Genomic DNA, 16,610 nt, shown 5'->3' with positions numbered 1-16,610 from the left:
ACTCCTCCATCTCCAGTATCTTCTAACAAGCCCATTTTTCCATAAGCATGTGTCCATTAGATTAACATTTTGGTCCCTCTACCATGTTAGTCATGACAAAAATCACTGATGAAAAATAGATGTAGTGGGTTTCCTGTCAACTTGACTATATCTGAAATGAACTACAATCCAGAATTGGAAGGCTCACCTCTGATCCTGATCTTGATGCTAGGATATACAAGTTTCTGACCTGAATTTTGGCATAAAAATCTTGAGGCATAGTGGCTATGAATCTCAGGAGAGTAAGGCAAGGAAATCTCTGAGTTCAAGGTCATCTGGGGCAAATCGAGTCCCAGATTCAGGTGTGGTGGAACACACTTTTAATCTGGGCCACACCTCTGCTGGAGACCTACATAAGGACATTGGAAGAAGGAAGATGTTCTCTTCTTTGACTTCTTTCTTTGTAGGACTGACCAACTGCTAGATCCTTGGACTTCCATTTACAGCTGCTGCTGACCATTGTTGGGGAGTAGGGCTATAGACTGTAAGTCATCTACAAATTCCCTTACTATATAGAGACTACCCATAAGTTCTGTGACTCTACAGAATCCTGACTAATACAAGTACCTTGTTCAACACTTAGTATGGAAGCCGATTCTTGTAGTAGATAAGAATTAACACAAACACCACAGCTGGACAATATGCAGAGAGAGTTTGGAGCATCAGTCCTGAATAGGATGCCTTCAGTAAACAGTGTCCCTCAGGGTTCAGGTTTTTATGCAGAGGAGGAGGTAGGCAGGTTGTAAGGTCCAACAGTAATGAATGGCACCAAGGAAATAGTGTCTTCCTAACACAAAAGACCTAGATACACCCATGAGCTCACAGAGACTGTGACAGCATGCATTTGAGACCAATAAAAATTCAAACAAAACAAAAGTCCCAACAATAAGAAGGGAAAGTGGACACAATATCACACCCCTAACAACAAACATAATTGCACCAGCAAAGGGAAAATTGTTTTTAGTTTTTTCCTGTTAGGAGACCAGGTATATCAACTACACAACAGGGCAGGTGCCATGCCCAAGAATAGTTAGCCAACACAAATAAACTCAATGTGTTTTATTGACTTACATTTTGTTGTTGTTGTTTTTGTTTTGTATTTTTTTGTTTGTTTTTGTTTTTTGTCATGTTGGTCTTTGACTTGCTTGATGATTTTCATTTTGGGTTTTGTGTGTGTGTATATGTGTGTTTTCTTCAGAAAGAGAGAACTAATGTTGAGTGGGCAAGGAAGTGGAGAGGTTCAGAGGGAGTTGAAGGTGGAAAAAAGCATGATCACAAATATTTACTTATAGAAAGAATTAAGTTAAAAACACATTAAAATTGGATATTGTTCTAATTTTAAATGTACCCACATGAATCTGCAGGGCAATGAGAGGAAATACTGTAAAATGTTTTATATATATATTATAATTTCCCTGGATAATATCATCTAGAGTTTCTCATTTCAATGAGGTTACACATCACTCCCGATAGCAAATATGATGTTCTTTTTTCTTGCCATTTCAGCACTGCTAATATAGCTTCAAAATCCTGTCTACACAACAAAATACCATGAAATCTTTAACTACTGACACTATGTATGAGGAAAGTGACCGTAGCACCATGATTTTCAGCAGTTGCTAAATGATGCAAATACCTGCTAAAGTTTTAGAACCCCTGTTCCACCAAAGTACTTGTTTGTTTTCATTTGAAGAAGACAAATGTACTTCACCTTTGAGGACTGTCATGCACATTGCCCAGTTGATTGATAAACAATTCAGAGCTTCTACTGCCTTGTTCAGCAAACTGCTATTCTGTCAGTTACAGGCTAATGATCTGTAGTCTATTAGGTAGTCAGTACTCAATCAAAGACCATTTGACATGGAGGTACCAAGATCTTGTTTCTTGATCCAAGAATTGTTCTAAATGTGTGCTGTAATTTCTGTGACCCATTTCCTCATCGAATTATACAGAAGCAAGTTTTCAGTTAAGATCCCACTTTTCACTGTCTTTCTTTCATTACCTTGTCATGTATCCTTCCCTTCAGCAACGATCTTCATTATTACATTCTGCATTCAGAGAATACCGATTAATCACTGTCTTAGGGTTTTTACTGCTATGATAAAACACCAAAAAAAAAATCAAATTAGGAATGAAAGGGTGTATTTTGCCTACACTTCAGGTAGTAGTCCATCAATGAGAAAAGTCTTTGTGGGGACTTAAGTGAGGCAAACACCTGGAGAAAAGGACTTAAGCAGAAGCCATTAAAGGGGTGCTGCTTACTGAATTATTTCCCATAACTTGCTCATTCTGCTCTATTTTTCACTGTAAGACATCATGAAATGCCCACAATGGGCTGGATCTTCTTAGATCAATAACTAAGAATATGCACTACAAAATTGCCTGAAAACAGACCTTATGGTGGCATTACCTAATGCCAGAGTTCCCTACCTAACTCATATTTGCTGGTATCAAGTTGGAACCTAACTAGCCAGAAAATCAACTTTACACACCAATGTAGCACTATTAAACAATAACTTTTTAGTTTATTCCCAAGATTGCACATTAATATTCCAATATAAACATACTATAATTTTAAAAGTTTTACAGTCTTTAAAGTTCAATATTTTTTAAATGTCAGTTTCTTTATAATATACAATCTCTTTAAAAATTTAAAGCTTTCTAAAACTACAAAGTCTTTCTAAATGTGAGCTCCAGAAAGGAAAGCAAAACTTAATTACTTAAATACTTTATTATTTCAATAAGGAACAGCAAGGACACAGTTACAATCAAATTAAAGCAAACAAATTGCCAAAAGTATAACATTCACTGGCAGACTTGAGAAGATCCTGGGGCTCATAATCCTCTATGGTCCAAATGGATTCTTACAACACATACTATAGGTTAGGCTAGCCCCATGCCATAGCCACTGTCACCCTTACTGGTCATCTATAGTACCTTTATCAATAAACTTTCCAAAGCTCTTTTTAGGGACTCTAACCCTATGACATGGTGCCAAGCCTCTTTCAAAATAACTTATGAGACACCTTAACCTCAGAATCTGTGGTCCTGGTGGGCTGGAGAGTAATAATTAGAAGAGACTATAGTCACTAAAGTTGAACCTTTGCTTAGCTGGGCCAATCAAACTCTTCTAAGAAGTGATGCCTTGGTGTCCACACACAGAAAGTGTATCCAGATGGAACCAAGGCTAGATCTCATGATGCCTGCTGAACTTTGTAATGCAAGAATCTCTCATATTATTTGTTTTGAAGTCTTGAAGGGTTATAGAAAGCTTGGCACACTGAGAGGTCAAGGCAGGCCATTGATGAAAATATTTCTACAGTATCAGTGCCAAGTTTCTATTTTTCTCTGTCACATAAATACCCCACTCCGGGTACTAATTTCTGTTGTAGTTAAAGTTATTACAGGAACAGACAGAAAGTAAACTTGTACAGTACAAAGTCTCTTGCATTTAAACTTGTAGACAGCAGTCTATCACTGAAGTTAGGGCAAAAACTCCAACAGGGCAGGAACCTAGATCAGGAGCTGATGTAGAGGTCATGGAGGAGCACTACATATTGATTTGCCCCCAATGGAGTACTTAGCATTAATTTTATACATATATGGTGTTTTGAATAAGATTGGCTTACATAGCTTCATGTTTGATTATTTGGTCCCCATTTGGTTGAATTGTCTAGGAAGATTTAAGAAGTGTGACATATGGGTGGATTTGTTTTATTGTAGGCAGACACTGAACTTTCAAAAACATAATGCTATATCTACTGTGTTTTCTGTTTCCTATTTCTGGATCAAGCTGTGAATTCTCAGTTCTTCCTGCTGCCATGCTTTAATTCTGTCATGGTTCTGTGTCTCTGACTCATAGAAACTTTAAGTCCAATTAAACACTTTCCTTTATAAACTGCCTTTGCAACAATGATTTGTTGATGCAATAGAAAAGTAACTAATACAAAAACCCAGGACCACCTGCTCTCAGGGAGGTTCCCACCCACATTAGGCTGAACCTTCTCATATCAGTCACTAAATAACAAAATGCACTAAAAATAATCTACAGGCAAATGTTAAGGATGCATTTTCTCAATTGAAATTCTTCCTTTTCAAGGAAGAGTCAAGCTTTTGTAACGTTGACAGAAAACTAGCCAGGGAAACTATATTAGTTAATTTACTTATTTTCTTCTATATGACATGGTTATCTTTTTAGAAATTAGAATGTATCTTTCTGCCTTACTTCATTGTCTATGTTAAAATGTCACTACTACGAAGTTCATATCCTATGTTTTAATTGAAATTAATTTGTCTTTGTCTTAAGGCCTACAGATTATATTATTCTGCTTAGTAGGTTCACAACACTCAACACTATGCATTCATAACACACATTGTTTGAAAATTTGTATCTTCCATGAAAATATTGAGAACTTTGTGTTGTATGGGGTATTGACATCATTCTACTTTCAAAGTGCCATGAAAATGTCCTGATAAGTAAGTATTGTCTAAGAGAGTAAAGCAGTAAATGGTTCCTATTTATTTTTAGACAGCCAGGAAGAGCAGGGCTCAGCTAACATGACAATGAATGAACATTATTAAGCTGGAGTTTTGTGAATTCTCCAGAGGTTCTCATAGATAAGGTCCACTGAGTAAAGACTAGGTTACGTTCACTGGGAAATCATTATAATTCAATTCTGTTATGAATGAGTTTACTGAATAATTAAATTAGTCATACAGTAATACATGAAAATAGCTATTATCTCTCCTATTTCGATATTAGGGCAGGCAGAAGTGTAAAATGATGCAAAGGCTCAGTGCATGGTGGACCATAGTCTAAGGATGAACACAGAATGTTTTTATAAAATAAAATTATGCTGAGATTAATATTAAAAGAAATGCCAACAATGTAGCATGTTTATGAAACTATGAGAAGATGTTAGAATTGGAGACATTTTAGAGCCAAATGCTGTAGAAGATACTTGAACAAAAGTTTCTTAATCAGATAAGAAATTAAAGATATTGAAATAAGAAGTCAAAATATTATGACATATAGATATTGAATGTCCAGCTTATTTCCATAGCTCAATATAATACATGATGCGATACTAGGAAAATGTTAATGAGTCAGACTTTAAAATGGATATATTTTGAACAAGTTAAAATATTTTTGTTTTCTCTAATAATTTGGGGGAAAATCAAGAGGTTTAACTAACAGTTGTAATGATTCCCCTTCCTGAACTGACAAATTCAATTTAATTGAGGAAAGTGGTTGTGGGGCATAGTTTTGACAGGAATTAAAAGAAAATAATTGGTGTCTTGTTTACTTTTCTATTGATGTACTAAAACATCATGACTAAAGAAACTTGTAACAGGAAACATTTAATTGGGTTGACAGTTGAGAATTCAGGACCATCATAATGGAGAACATTCCAGCAAGCAGTCACAGTGTTGGAGCAGTAGCTGAGATCTAACACCTTAAGACACAACTACAGGCAAAGAGACAATGACAACTTATCAAAGAACATGTTAAATTTGTCTTACAGTTTAAGTGGCTTAGAGGCCATGGTAATAGAACAGGCATGGTAGTAGAAATAGCTATGAGCTACATTTCCATTGCCAATTTGGAGACAGAGAGCACACCAAGAGTAGCTCTAGATTTGTTAAATTTCAAAGTCCACCCACAGTGCCACACCTCTTCCAACAAGGCCTCATCACTTAATATTCTCTATACAGTTCCACCAACTGGTGACCATGTTTTCAGACATTGTAGCCTATGGAGATCATTCTCTTTCAAATAACCACATGTTACTTCCTGGACCTTAGGACCACAATATGATGCAAAATGCCCAATTTCAAAAGTTTCTGTAGCCATTCATTCTCAAAACTGTTTAAAAGTCCCAAGTCCAAATTTAGTTTCTAAGACTCAAGGAAATAAATTAGCTACCTGTAAACACCAACAGCAGATTGCACACTCCCAAAATAAAGTTGTACAGAATATGAATTATTATTCCAAAAGGGAGAAGTCAAGACAGATTGAGGGAACAGTGGACTAAACCAAGATGAAAATTTACAAGGGCAAAAGGTCCTAACTGAAAATCCTGTAAATATCTGATGTTAGAGGGCTTAGATATCTTTGCTGCCTACAAAAGGTTTATATCTCTTAGGGTGTTTCATTGGAAGATATCTCATGACACTGGCACCTGTATAATCCTGGGATCTCCAATACAAATCAGGCTTCAACTTTACAGTTTCATACAAGGACTAATTGTCACTTCAAGGTCTTTATGAAGTACTGCCTTGCAACATATTGCCATGAGTGAAGTCTTGTAACTTCAAAAGCAACCCCCAGGGATAGCTCTCCCTCAATAAATCCAGACTTCATAACTTTTCTCAAATAGTTCCACCAATTGGATAGCAAGAACTCAAAGATATGAGTATCTGAGACTCACTCAAACCACTCAATTTCCTCTACGTATTTTAGGTAAATAAATATTTCAGGCCTGACTAAAAATACCCATGACATGTAGAATAAAGAATTCATTAAAATAATTTTAAATTATGTTGATGTAATTAAAAAAATTAGTATTGATGGGAGGACAGTGAATACCACAGATGGTTAAGTAAATACAAGTGTTCTACTCTTGAATAAAAATGTAATATGATGACAATGCTTTAAAAATTGAGAAAATTCAGCCAGTTACTATAATTATACACATTCTGTTATTTGACTACTCTTGTTAAATCCATTCAAGGTAAGTGAAAGTAGAACTTTATCACCAAGTTTCCAAAAATATAATATTATCATTCTACTCTTGAAACCTGACTATCCAATCTTATATTTTGTCTTAAGGTGGTGGTCTTTTAGAAGTAATTATAAAAAGATTCTTTATTGGTATATTTGACAGCATGATGAAAATTTCAATCCTGGATCATTCATTTTCCACACATGTACCTGTCCAGAAATACAGTTATTAAGTATATTTTAATCATCCATCTCCACATTCTCTTTGCTTCTCATTATGGAGGACATGGAAACAGCTGAGAATTACCCCTTTTTCTCATCTAATTTGGTGCCTGCAGTGATAAGAATGTGAGTCTCTGATATATTAATTATGAACAAATTACAAGCAAATGAAAAATTAAAGAGATACTTAACATGATTAACATAAACCTAATTTTCTAATCCTCCAAACCCATTAGTATACTGATTGTAAGTTTATCAAATAGATTTCTAACCTCATTCATGCTGTGAATCATTACTTCTAGAAATACTTGTTTTTATTATTTTCATGTATATGTATGTGATGACATTTGTATGAATGTATACTATGTGTGAGTTTCCATTCAGAACAGAAGAGGGTTCTCTTGAGTCACAGAACTTATGGAATGTCTCTCTATATACTAAGAGAATTTATAGTAATGACTTTCAGTATATAGTTCAACTAACCAAGCAATGTGCAGCTGTGAATTGGAAGTCCAAGAATCTACTAGTTGCTCAGTACCATGAGGCTAGTTGTTTAAGCTGTTCTTCTGTTGACATAGATTTTAACAGACTTGTTAGCAAGTGAGTGTAAGTGGTCAAAGAAGAGTGCATCTTCCTTCTTCCAGTGTCCTTATTTAGGCCTCCAGCAGAAGGTTTGACTCAGATTAAAGAGGTTTATCACTGCAACTGGATTTAAAATTTGCTTTGTCTCAGGTTGACCTTGAACTCAGTAACCTGCTTGCCTCAGTCTCCTGGAATTAAAAGCATCTACTACCTTGCCTGGGTCTCAAGATCTCCATGTCAAGATTAAGGTCAGAAATCTGTCTTTCAGACTTAAGATCTGGATCACAGTTGTGCCCACCAGTTGTGGATTGTAGTTCATTCCAGATATAATAAAGTTCACAACCAGGAATAGCCTTTCCAAAGTTGTTGGATTCTCTGGCACTGGAGTTACAGTTAGGTAGATTTGAATTGTCAAATACAGGTGCAAGCGAAAATACTTGGATCTTCTGGAAGACGAACAAGAACTTTTAACTTCTGATCCATCTATCAAGATCCATGAAGTATATACTTCTAAATTAATTTTCCTGGTTAGTCACATGCCCATCTTTGGTGAAGTTTCTAAATCAGATGTATTTTGTCAACTATCTATTAATGTCAACACCTTCTTCCATCTTGAATTACTACATTGTTCTTATTGATTAGATTTACAAGTCAATAGCAATAATAGCTCTTATAATTTAGACAACAAGATTGCTATGATTAAAAACATTAAACTGCTATATTAAATCATTGAACATGTAAGTAGAAACATGCATACAAGGTTAAATTTTTAAAATTCTGTTTTCTAAACAGGAAACCTCATAAAGTTTATTCACTTTTATATTGTCATTCACAAATTATACTTCCATAAATAGCATAAAAGAAAGAAAATTCAAACAACATGTGTGACCTGTATAAGACCAGGAACTCTTTATTTTAACAAATCATTGGCTTTCACCATTGCGTATATGTAGAAATATTCTTAACAAAGTTTAAACCATGTCATTTGCTGAATGTTCATATGTATAAACAAATAAAATCACTCCTCAAATTATAACATAAAGGAATGAATACCTAAGAATTCCTATAGCACCTTTAGAACATAAACATAGCTTAGTTTATGGAGTAAAGGTCCTTCTAGAGTTGTAGTGACATGACTAATATAAAGCCTTATTTTCTTGACTCCCTCTTGCATCTGCTTAGACACTTCTCAGTTCTTTACATCAACTGCTGTCTTCTAGGCAACATGTTTTGGATTGTCTTTGACACTGACCATGGTCCAGTTGTATTAACTAAAATCATTATTTTTTATACAAACCAAAATGCAACAAAGTAATTTATAAAGATATAAATCAAAATGAATTGTGTTGTGTTTGCATTAACTACTACATTTCGACAAAACAGATGGTATAAAGTTACTTTGACACTTTTCTAAGACTGTTGTAATTTTGGCCTAATATGGTCTTTTGCCTTTAAAAATTGGCCCACCTCTGAGCTTTGTCACTAGTAGTCTTTCTGGGGTGTTAGCACATTCTTGGTTTCAAGTCAAAAATAAAGGATTAATATTCTTTTGTCATCTTAGACATGTGGTGGTTTGTAACTTTCTTATGTGGGTTATTACAGCAGAACAGTCCTAATGTTCGGCTACTTAATTTCTCACATTGCTGAAGGACAGAGTAAGGACACTTTCAATATCCCCAAATGCCAGTGTCAAATTTAAGGAGAGCTTAATGAGACAAAAAGTCTCCGAGAAAATGAACTCTATGTCCTTACTGACAGCTAACTGGGCAATGTTTTAGGTAAACAGTGAAATGGCTAGATTTCCATTCTGCCAGTATTTTGAGTTCTCTGTAGAAAGCTGAGTAATTATGTAATTTCAGATGACTAACTGATTTTGTCTTATTGGAAAAGGATCAGAAAATACAGTGTTTTACAGAAAATATCTGACAGAGGATATCTAGTCAATATAATTATATCATGAGTCTCCATTATTATAAAATAATACTATAAGCTAAGTATGACAGTGCCATTAATATTCTATCAGTAATACAATTTAAGAGATGCACATAGGATCAACTGGGTGTGACATAAGATCTTTTTCTTTCTTTTGTTTGTTTGTTTGTTTGTTTAAGGGTCTAATTATTGATATGTTTCTTATAACACAGAATCTTAATTTATGATTTTGTAAAATTTATAATCAAAATAGATATCATATAAGTCATATAGATTTAAATATTTGAGAAACAGATGATCCCAAATCAATGCACGTGGTAACAGCTCTATTTACACGATACATCCAACCCTAATGACTCCTCATGGTCTCTTGGCTTTTTTCACAGAACACGAACTGGATGCTGATTCCTGTCGTTTCTGTGAATTGGATATGAGGGGTGCACCCCCTCATTGTTGATACTGTCCTTGGTGAGGTCAAGACCAAGTCCATATTCAGAGACTGTTGGCTCAGCAGATGCTGAGTTTGTTCCCACTCCTGGTATTGCAGGGCCCCAGCACTCCTGCTTGAGCCAGGGCCTTGTGATGGTATACTAGCATCTGTAGCTCATATTCACAGTTGGCACAGTATTGTTTGAGCTCGCATTGCAACACTAAGTCACTCTGCAACTCACTAAACATTTGCACCAGCTCCTCTGTAGGGATAGGGCTCAGGACCACACCAAGGTCCAGTAGCATCTACTTCAGCGCCTTGATCTTCTGACCCTCTGGGCTGGGCAACTTCATCTCTTTGCTTTGTGGTGAGACACCTGCTGACTTAAAATCTGGAAACTTGATGCCTGCAGTCTCAGGAACAGCCTGCTTTTCTGCCTCCTTCTTCCGGGGTAGCTTCTTGGGAGACTTGCATTCTGTGCACTGCTGCTCCTCAGTGGTGTCTGCTCCTGTAATCAGCTTCCAATGGTCTTAGCTGCTATTCTCCTGCTCTTTGTTCCATATCTCAGTCTTACTTTTTACTTCTGAATTTATTGGTTATTTTATTTATTTACATTTCAAATGTTATCCACCTTCCCAGTTTCCCCTCCACAGACGCCCTTTCCCTCCCCTCCCCCTACCTCTATGAGGGTGCTCCCCCACCCTTCTACCCACTCACTCCTCAGAGTCCTGACATTCCCCTACCCTGGGTCATCAAGCCTCCACAGGGCCAAAGGGTCTCCCCTCCCATTGATGCCATATGAGGCAATCCTCTGCTACACATCCAGCTGGAGCCATGGGTCCCTCTATATGTACTGTTTGGTTGATGATTTAGTCCTAGGGAGCTTTGGGAGGTCTGGTTGGTTGATATTGTTGTTCTTCCTAGGGACTTGCAATCACCTTCAGCTCTTTCATTCCTTGCTCTAACTCCTCCATTTCAGTCTCTGCATTCAGGTTTGGGTGTGTGCATCCACATCTACATTGGTTAGGCTCTGGCAGAACCTCTCAGGGGACAGCTATACTAGGCTCCTGTCAGCAAGCACTTCTTGGCATCAGCAATAGTGTCTGGGTTTGATATCTGCAGATGAGATGGATCTCTAGGTGCAGCAGTCTCTGGATGGCTTTTTCTTCAGTCTCTGGTTCACTCTGTCTCTGCAGTTCCTTTCGACAGGAGGAATTCTGGATTGATATTTTTGAGGTGGGTGGTTGGTCCTATCTCTCAACCGGGTGCCATGACTATCCACTGGATATGGTCTCTCCAGGTTCTTAGGCAGCTCCTGTAGCCACCTGCTCTGGGGTCTGGTTGTAAAACTGATCCAGATATTCCTTCCACTGTCTCTCATGCCCAGCACCAAAGGTTGGTATTTCAAGATTTGTGTCTGGCACACTCCTCATGTTGGCAAGCTTGGCACAAATGTGGTAGTACCTCTCTTTCAGGTCCTCCACAGAACAGTTCTTGAACTTTTGATAGTCATATCGATCATGAATAAGAAGCACAGATCAAATCGGCAGCTGAGATTAAAGACTTGGACAGTCTCTGCCTTAGTCCATGCATCATGATGAGGGAAGAGTTGGTAATCCTGCTCTGGGGAAACGGACACCTGTACCGTCGTATTGAACCTGGCAAAAGAGTAGTCTTTGCCTTACTACCCTGCTCGTTGCCGGTGGAAAAACATGAAACCATCCTTTCAAGATGAGTTGGTAAATGGCATCTACTTCCAAGGTCAAAACTTCTTGGACACCAATTTAGCCTTCATTGTGCAGTACCCCTCAACAATATGACTGGGCAGTACTGGGGGTACATGCTTTTGTCAGAGTAAAGCAAAGAATAGACTTCCCACCCATGCATCCCTCAGGCACTTTGAAGGTCAGTGCCTCCTAGGACTTCTTGGATTATTATTTATTTATTTATCTATCTATCTATCTATCTATCTATCTATCTATCTATCATCTATCTATTATCTTTCATATAGCGGTCTATCTATTATCTACCTATTATCTACTTATCACCTACTTATTACCTATCTATATCTATCCTCTATTAATCTATCTTCCTATTTATCTATCATCTATCTGCCTATTGCCTATAATTTACCTACCTATTGTGTTTTTTGAGGCATGATATCATCATATAGCCCAGGATGAGCTAAAACTCATTACTATGTTGCTTTAGTCACCTGATTGTGGAGATTATAAGTACATGTCATCACACTTAAAAGGTTGTAATTTTGATTTTGAGCCTATCATTTAATGGCTGAGTCATCTCTTCAGCTCATAAGGTTGTAATTTTAAAAGTACAAAACCCTCTTAATTCAAATGCTTTGATGAAAATACACTAAAGTTCACAAATTATAGATTTGACACTTCACATGTTTCCATAATGAATATCTATTGTATAAAACCATTTAAAAATCACATTTCTACCATTATTAAATAAAACTTGAGAGTACAAACAATATTTTATTAGCTAAAATCCATTATTAGAAAGTGTGAAAAGTTTGTAATGAGTTAAAATGTACTCTTTTGACTTTTTACTCTTACTTTTGTAGAGTGCAATTAAAAACTATTTTATAAGATTTGTAGACTAAAAGCTCTACCAGCTTTATATAATATTGCAATGTAATAGGAGAATGAAACATTCCAGAATGGTTCAAAAGGGGAATTATAAACAATAGAGGTTCTACTTGCTTTATATAATGTAATTTAATAGCAGCACAATAAAACAGAATGGTTCAAAAAGGGAATTATAAACAATAGAGTACCATTTAATTTTTGAAAGAAATATGTAAATTTCTTGTGATGAATTTTGGATCTCCATACAAAATTCATGTAAAAAATCCCTCCAAAGTCTGTTGTAATTCCATTAAATGAGTCTCAAAGGCTCCTGCCTCCTCAAAGGAAAGAATTCAGTTGAGAGACAGACAATTTAATCATAAACATATTTGAAAAGCAAAGCTTACATTTCAAAGACAGAGTAGAGGTCTACATAGAAGGCAGACAGCAATCCAGTGATTTTGCAGTGCAAATTTAATACACATTATTATGAATATTTGAGGTTGATTACATACTCCTGAGAGTGTTTCTTTATTCTTTCCAAATTATCATGAAACCATGATAGTTTGAATAGTTTGTTTCATCATCTTCTAGAACAACCCACAAAAGAATGGCTTCAAATCCTCAGAGAGAGTGATACCACAATGAAGTCCCGAACTTCTGAGGATGCAGAGCATTCCTGAGTGCACACATAGGGAACTGGAAAAGTGCATTTGTTTCTAATGCTGCAGAAACAATCTAACCACAGCTTTAAGAGTGTTTAACCACATGTGGGCATTCTAGCCATCAGGAGACATGGCTATCAAGACAGAGCTGACAGGTTCTCCAGTGATCTCACAGCTATCTACTTACTTGATAGTCTATCCAGACTACTATTAGACAGCAAGTCGAGTGATGATTCTGTAGTTAGGAAAACTTGAGTCAAAGAAACACATTTCATCATACCTCATCAAGTGTTCAGATCTGTGATTTATATTTCAATGTAACTGTTGAGGGAAGTGGATTCTGGTGTAAAGCATGGATTTTGTTGTCAAAGTGACTGTACTGATAGAGAAGCATCAATTGCTGCTAGAAAGACTTGAGCCAATCTTTAAAATTAGGCATAGAATGAACTCATTTTTCAGACAGGTTTTGTCCTATCTCATCTACTGCACTGTTAGAAGAAATAAGCCCCCTTCAGAGCTACATGGCAACAGGATGCAGCAGAATATTTAATCAAAACAATCAGTACCAGGGCATCCTGTGTCAAACATTTCAAAAATGGCCATTTCATCAATACTTTTAAATGGTAAGTATTGATACAGTTTTTCTGTTGAGAGTATTTAGTTGAGTCTTTGTAGCATGTTAGCAGCCTAGAAGAGAGCCAAACCAATAGGTTTATGTTTAGGCTTCAGGCCAGGGATTTTGGGCAATTATTTTTGCTACCTTCTGTGGACTGATAGAGAAGCAAGCCAAGGATACTATGTGCAAGTATCTCAGAATTCACCAGTTCTAATCATAAGGCCAAAGTCCTACTTCCATCTTGTACCAGAAGAAGGGATCAGTGCTGTCTCAGCTTGTAGCGGAAAAAAAAAAACAAATAAATGTTAATTTTAGTCACATCCTTAGCTATTTATGATGAGTGTAACTTTACTATAGAAAGATCTGGTCTCCAGAAATCTCAAAAAATGGTGCTTGCAACAGTGAAAAGTAAAAATGAATTGTATTATTCTACCATGCTAAACAGTTTTAGTAAGTGATGCAAATTCCAGGCTGAGTCTGGTAGAAGAGAGCTGCTCCTTTCCTCAGTGTTAAGCTTAAGTGGACCTAGAAAATAGGACTAGGATCTGAAGCTCATAGAGTTCTTTCATGACTCTGAGATGTTACAGCAGCAGTCATCAGCCACAGTTACATGCATGTAATATAAACCACTTTGGGGACTGGAAGAAAAACTTTATACCTATCTTTGACCTTTCTGTGCAACATTAGCTTTGATAAAATAGTTGTACTCACATGGGTTTGGTACTTCCTAACCCTCTTGTACTCAAAACAGCAGCCAGCAGGTGAAAGTACATGTTCCCCTTTGCTCTTTCATTCTCTCATTTTATATATCAGGAACTTTCTCCCACAGAGACACATAAACTACATACCTTCTGTATATTGTATGAAGCTTCTCTACCTTCCAAGTTCATTATTGCTGAGTTCAGTTTCTGATAGGCAATAGCCACCATTTTCTTAATGCTGCAATTAGCCCTATCTCAATCTCTTCCATAGTCTCCACATCTGTCCTCTGCTTGGAGAAACTGGATGATGTTTATTAGATGTGCCCTTAAAATACACAACAGTCTACCTGGCATAGCTGTCTTCAGGCCACATTCTACCAGTCATTCAAAGAATTATATACTTTTGAGTAAACTAAATCTGTTAAAAAAAATCAGGAGACATGATTCTTCCTTTTAGTCATTCTTAGCTGTATGTGAGCCCTTTATTTTGAAGGGCAGCTATTTGAGGACAATTGAACTTCATAGCAATCACTGTGTATCAATTAATCCATGACTTTGAGTCAAACCATTGTGCCATCAAAGTATATCACTTAATATGAAATTGCATGTTCATTGGCTCTTTTTGTCCAACCAGGATCCACATAGACCAGGGAATTCATGATGCCACTTAAGTAATGTAGTGACCACAGTGCCTAGCCTACACATTCTAGATCTTTCTTGAGAAACTACAATTTTTCACCCATGTATTTACAACACACTGGCAAAAGGACACCCATGGGACCATGTTAGTTTCCCGATTACTGATAGGTCAGTATTCTATTGCACACAAACAAACCTTCATAGTGGTCAGGTACTTCTTGAGATACTTCATTTTGTCAAGAAGTTTGCCTACCACAGATACGATTAGGATTTTCACCATTACTTAATGTATACAGAATATCTGGAATATCTAACCTGTCATTGTTCAGCTTAGTCCTTTTTATGTTACATTCTCTCATTGAGGTAAGCCCTTTGCATGTCTCTCCTGCTTTAGATGCCTCGGGAGACTGTGAGACTGAGTTTCATTTCTCTGTATCTTCTCTTCTTCGTATGTCTCACTACTTTCCTCTGTGTGCACTCACATCACCAGGGCAGAAAGCTTTTACCAGGTATTAATTGAACTGATGCTTTTGTCTCACTCATCTGAGTGTTCGTTATTAGAGCCTTTTAAGCTCTCAGCTTGAGAATGGTAAGAAGTGTTTTCCATGGTTCTGGAAAAAGTCTTTCCTTTGGTCCTAACACCTAAGAAATTTAAGGACATTTTTGTCCTGATTTGTCCACTTCTGGTTAAATATGACATTTCCATTCTCAGCCATTGAACACTTCAAGTCTTAGCATTGGGTCACTTTGTCCATCATGATCCTTATGTAGAGAGTACATCTAGCAATGGCAAGAGGATTGGAACATACCTCGAGGACCTGTGATGGTGAATAGCTATCTCTTCAACTTCTGAGTTCTATCAAAATATCAAGTGACTCTGACTTGCTGACAGAATAGAAGTATCTGAGTCATACAACAAAACAAAAATCTTAATAATGTTGTTAATTGATCACAGTGTCGAGAGAGTCTTTGCTTTGTAAGGTACAAATCAGTGTAACATTCCCTCATAGCCTTGTAGAATGTCTCTGATGCCATAGTCAGTTCACATGGGATATCAGCCCTTATCCTTTGGCTGGGTAATGGATTCTAACTTAGAAATTTGAATTTTACATAAAATTTTCTCATGTCTTTTATCCAATATACTTTCTTTCTCCTACCATGACTGATCTCTTTATAAAACAATTTTTCCACTTTCTATTTCCAGAATAGGGTACTTACCTGGTCAATTTATGTCACACCATTTTGAACTCGCTGAAAGTACTGAAGAAGAAATATTTTGTTCAATTGTCATGTAAGCTATTCCTGCTTCTTCAAAAATAAGAAAAAGTTTTGGTACTAGGGATGCAATAAGCTAGACTCATATAAAATCTTAATTATTATTTAAGATTCCATGTGTATATTTAGCATCCCTCTTTTATTATCTATTGCTAAGTTCCAGTTAATACAGAAGATAACATTTAAACTGATGT

At 36.5% G+C, this 16,610-nt stretch overlaps 1 pseudogene; it reads right to left on the bottom strand.

Annotated features, from left to right (window-relative positions):
• Positions 1–9,859: 9,859 nt before the first annotated feature.
• Positions 9,860–11,816, bottom strand: LOC114622539 (annotated as a pseudogene).
• Between the last annotated feature and the right edge of the window lie 4,794 nt (positions 11,817–16,610).

Source organism: Grammomys surdaster, unplaced genomic scaffold (assembly GCF_004785775.1).
Source record: "Grammomys surdaster isolate TR1022 unplaced genomic scaffold, NIH_TR_1.0 189, whole genome shotgun sequence".
NCBI lineage: Eukaryota > Metazoa > Chordata > Mammalia > Rodentia > Muridae > Grammomys > Grammomys surdaster.
This window is presented reverse-complemented; position numbering and strand designations above follow the sequence as displayed.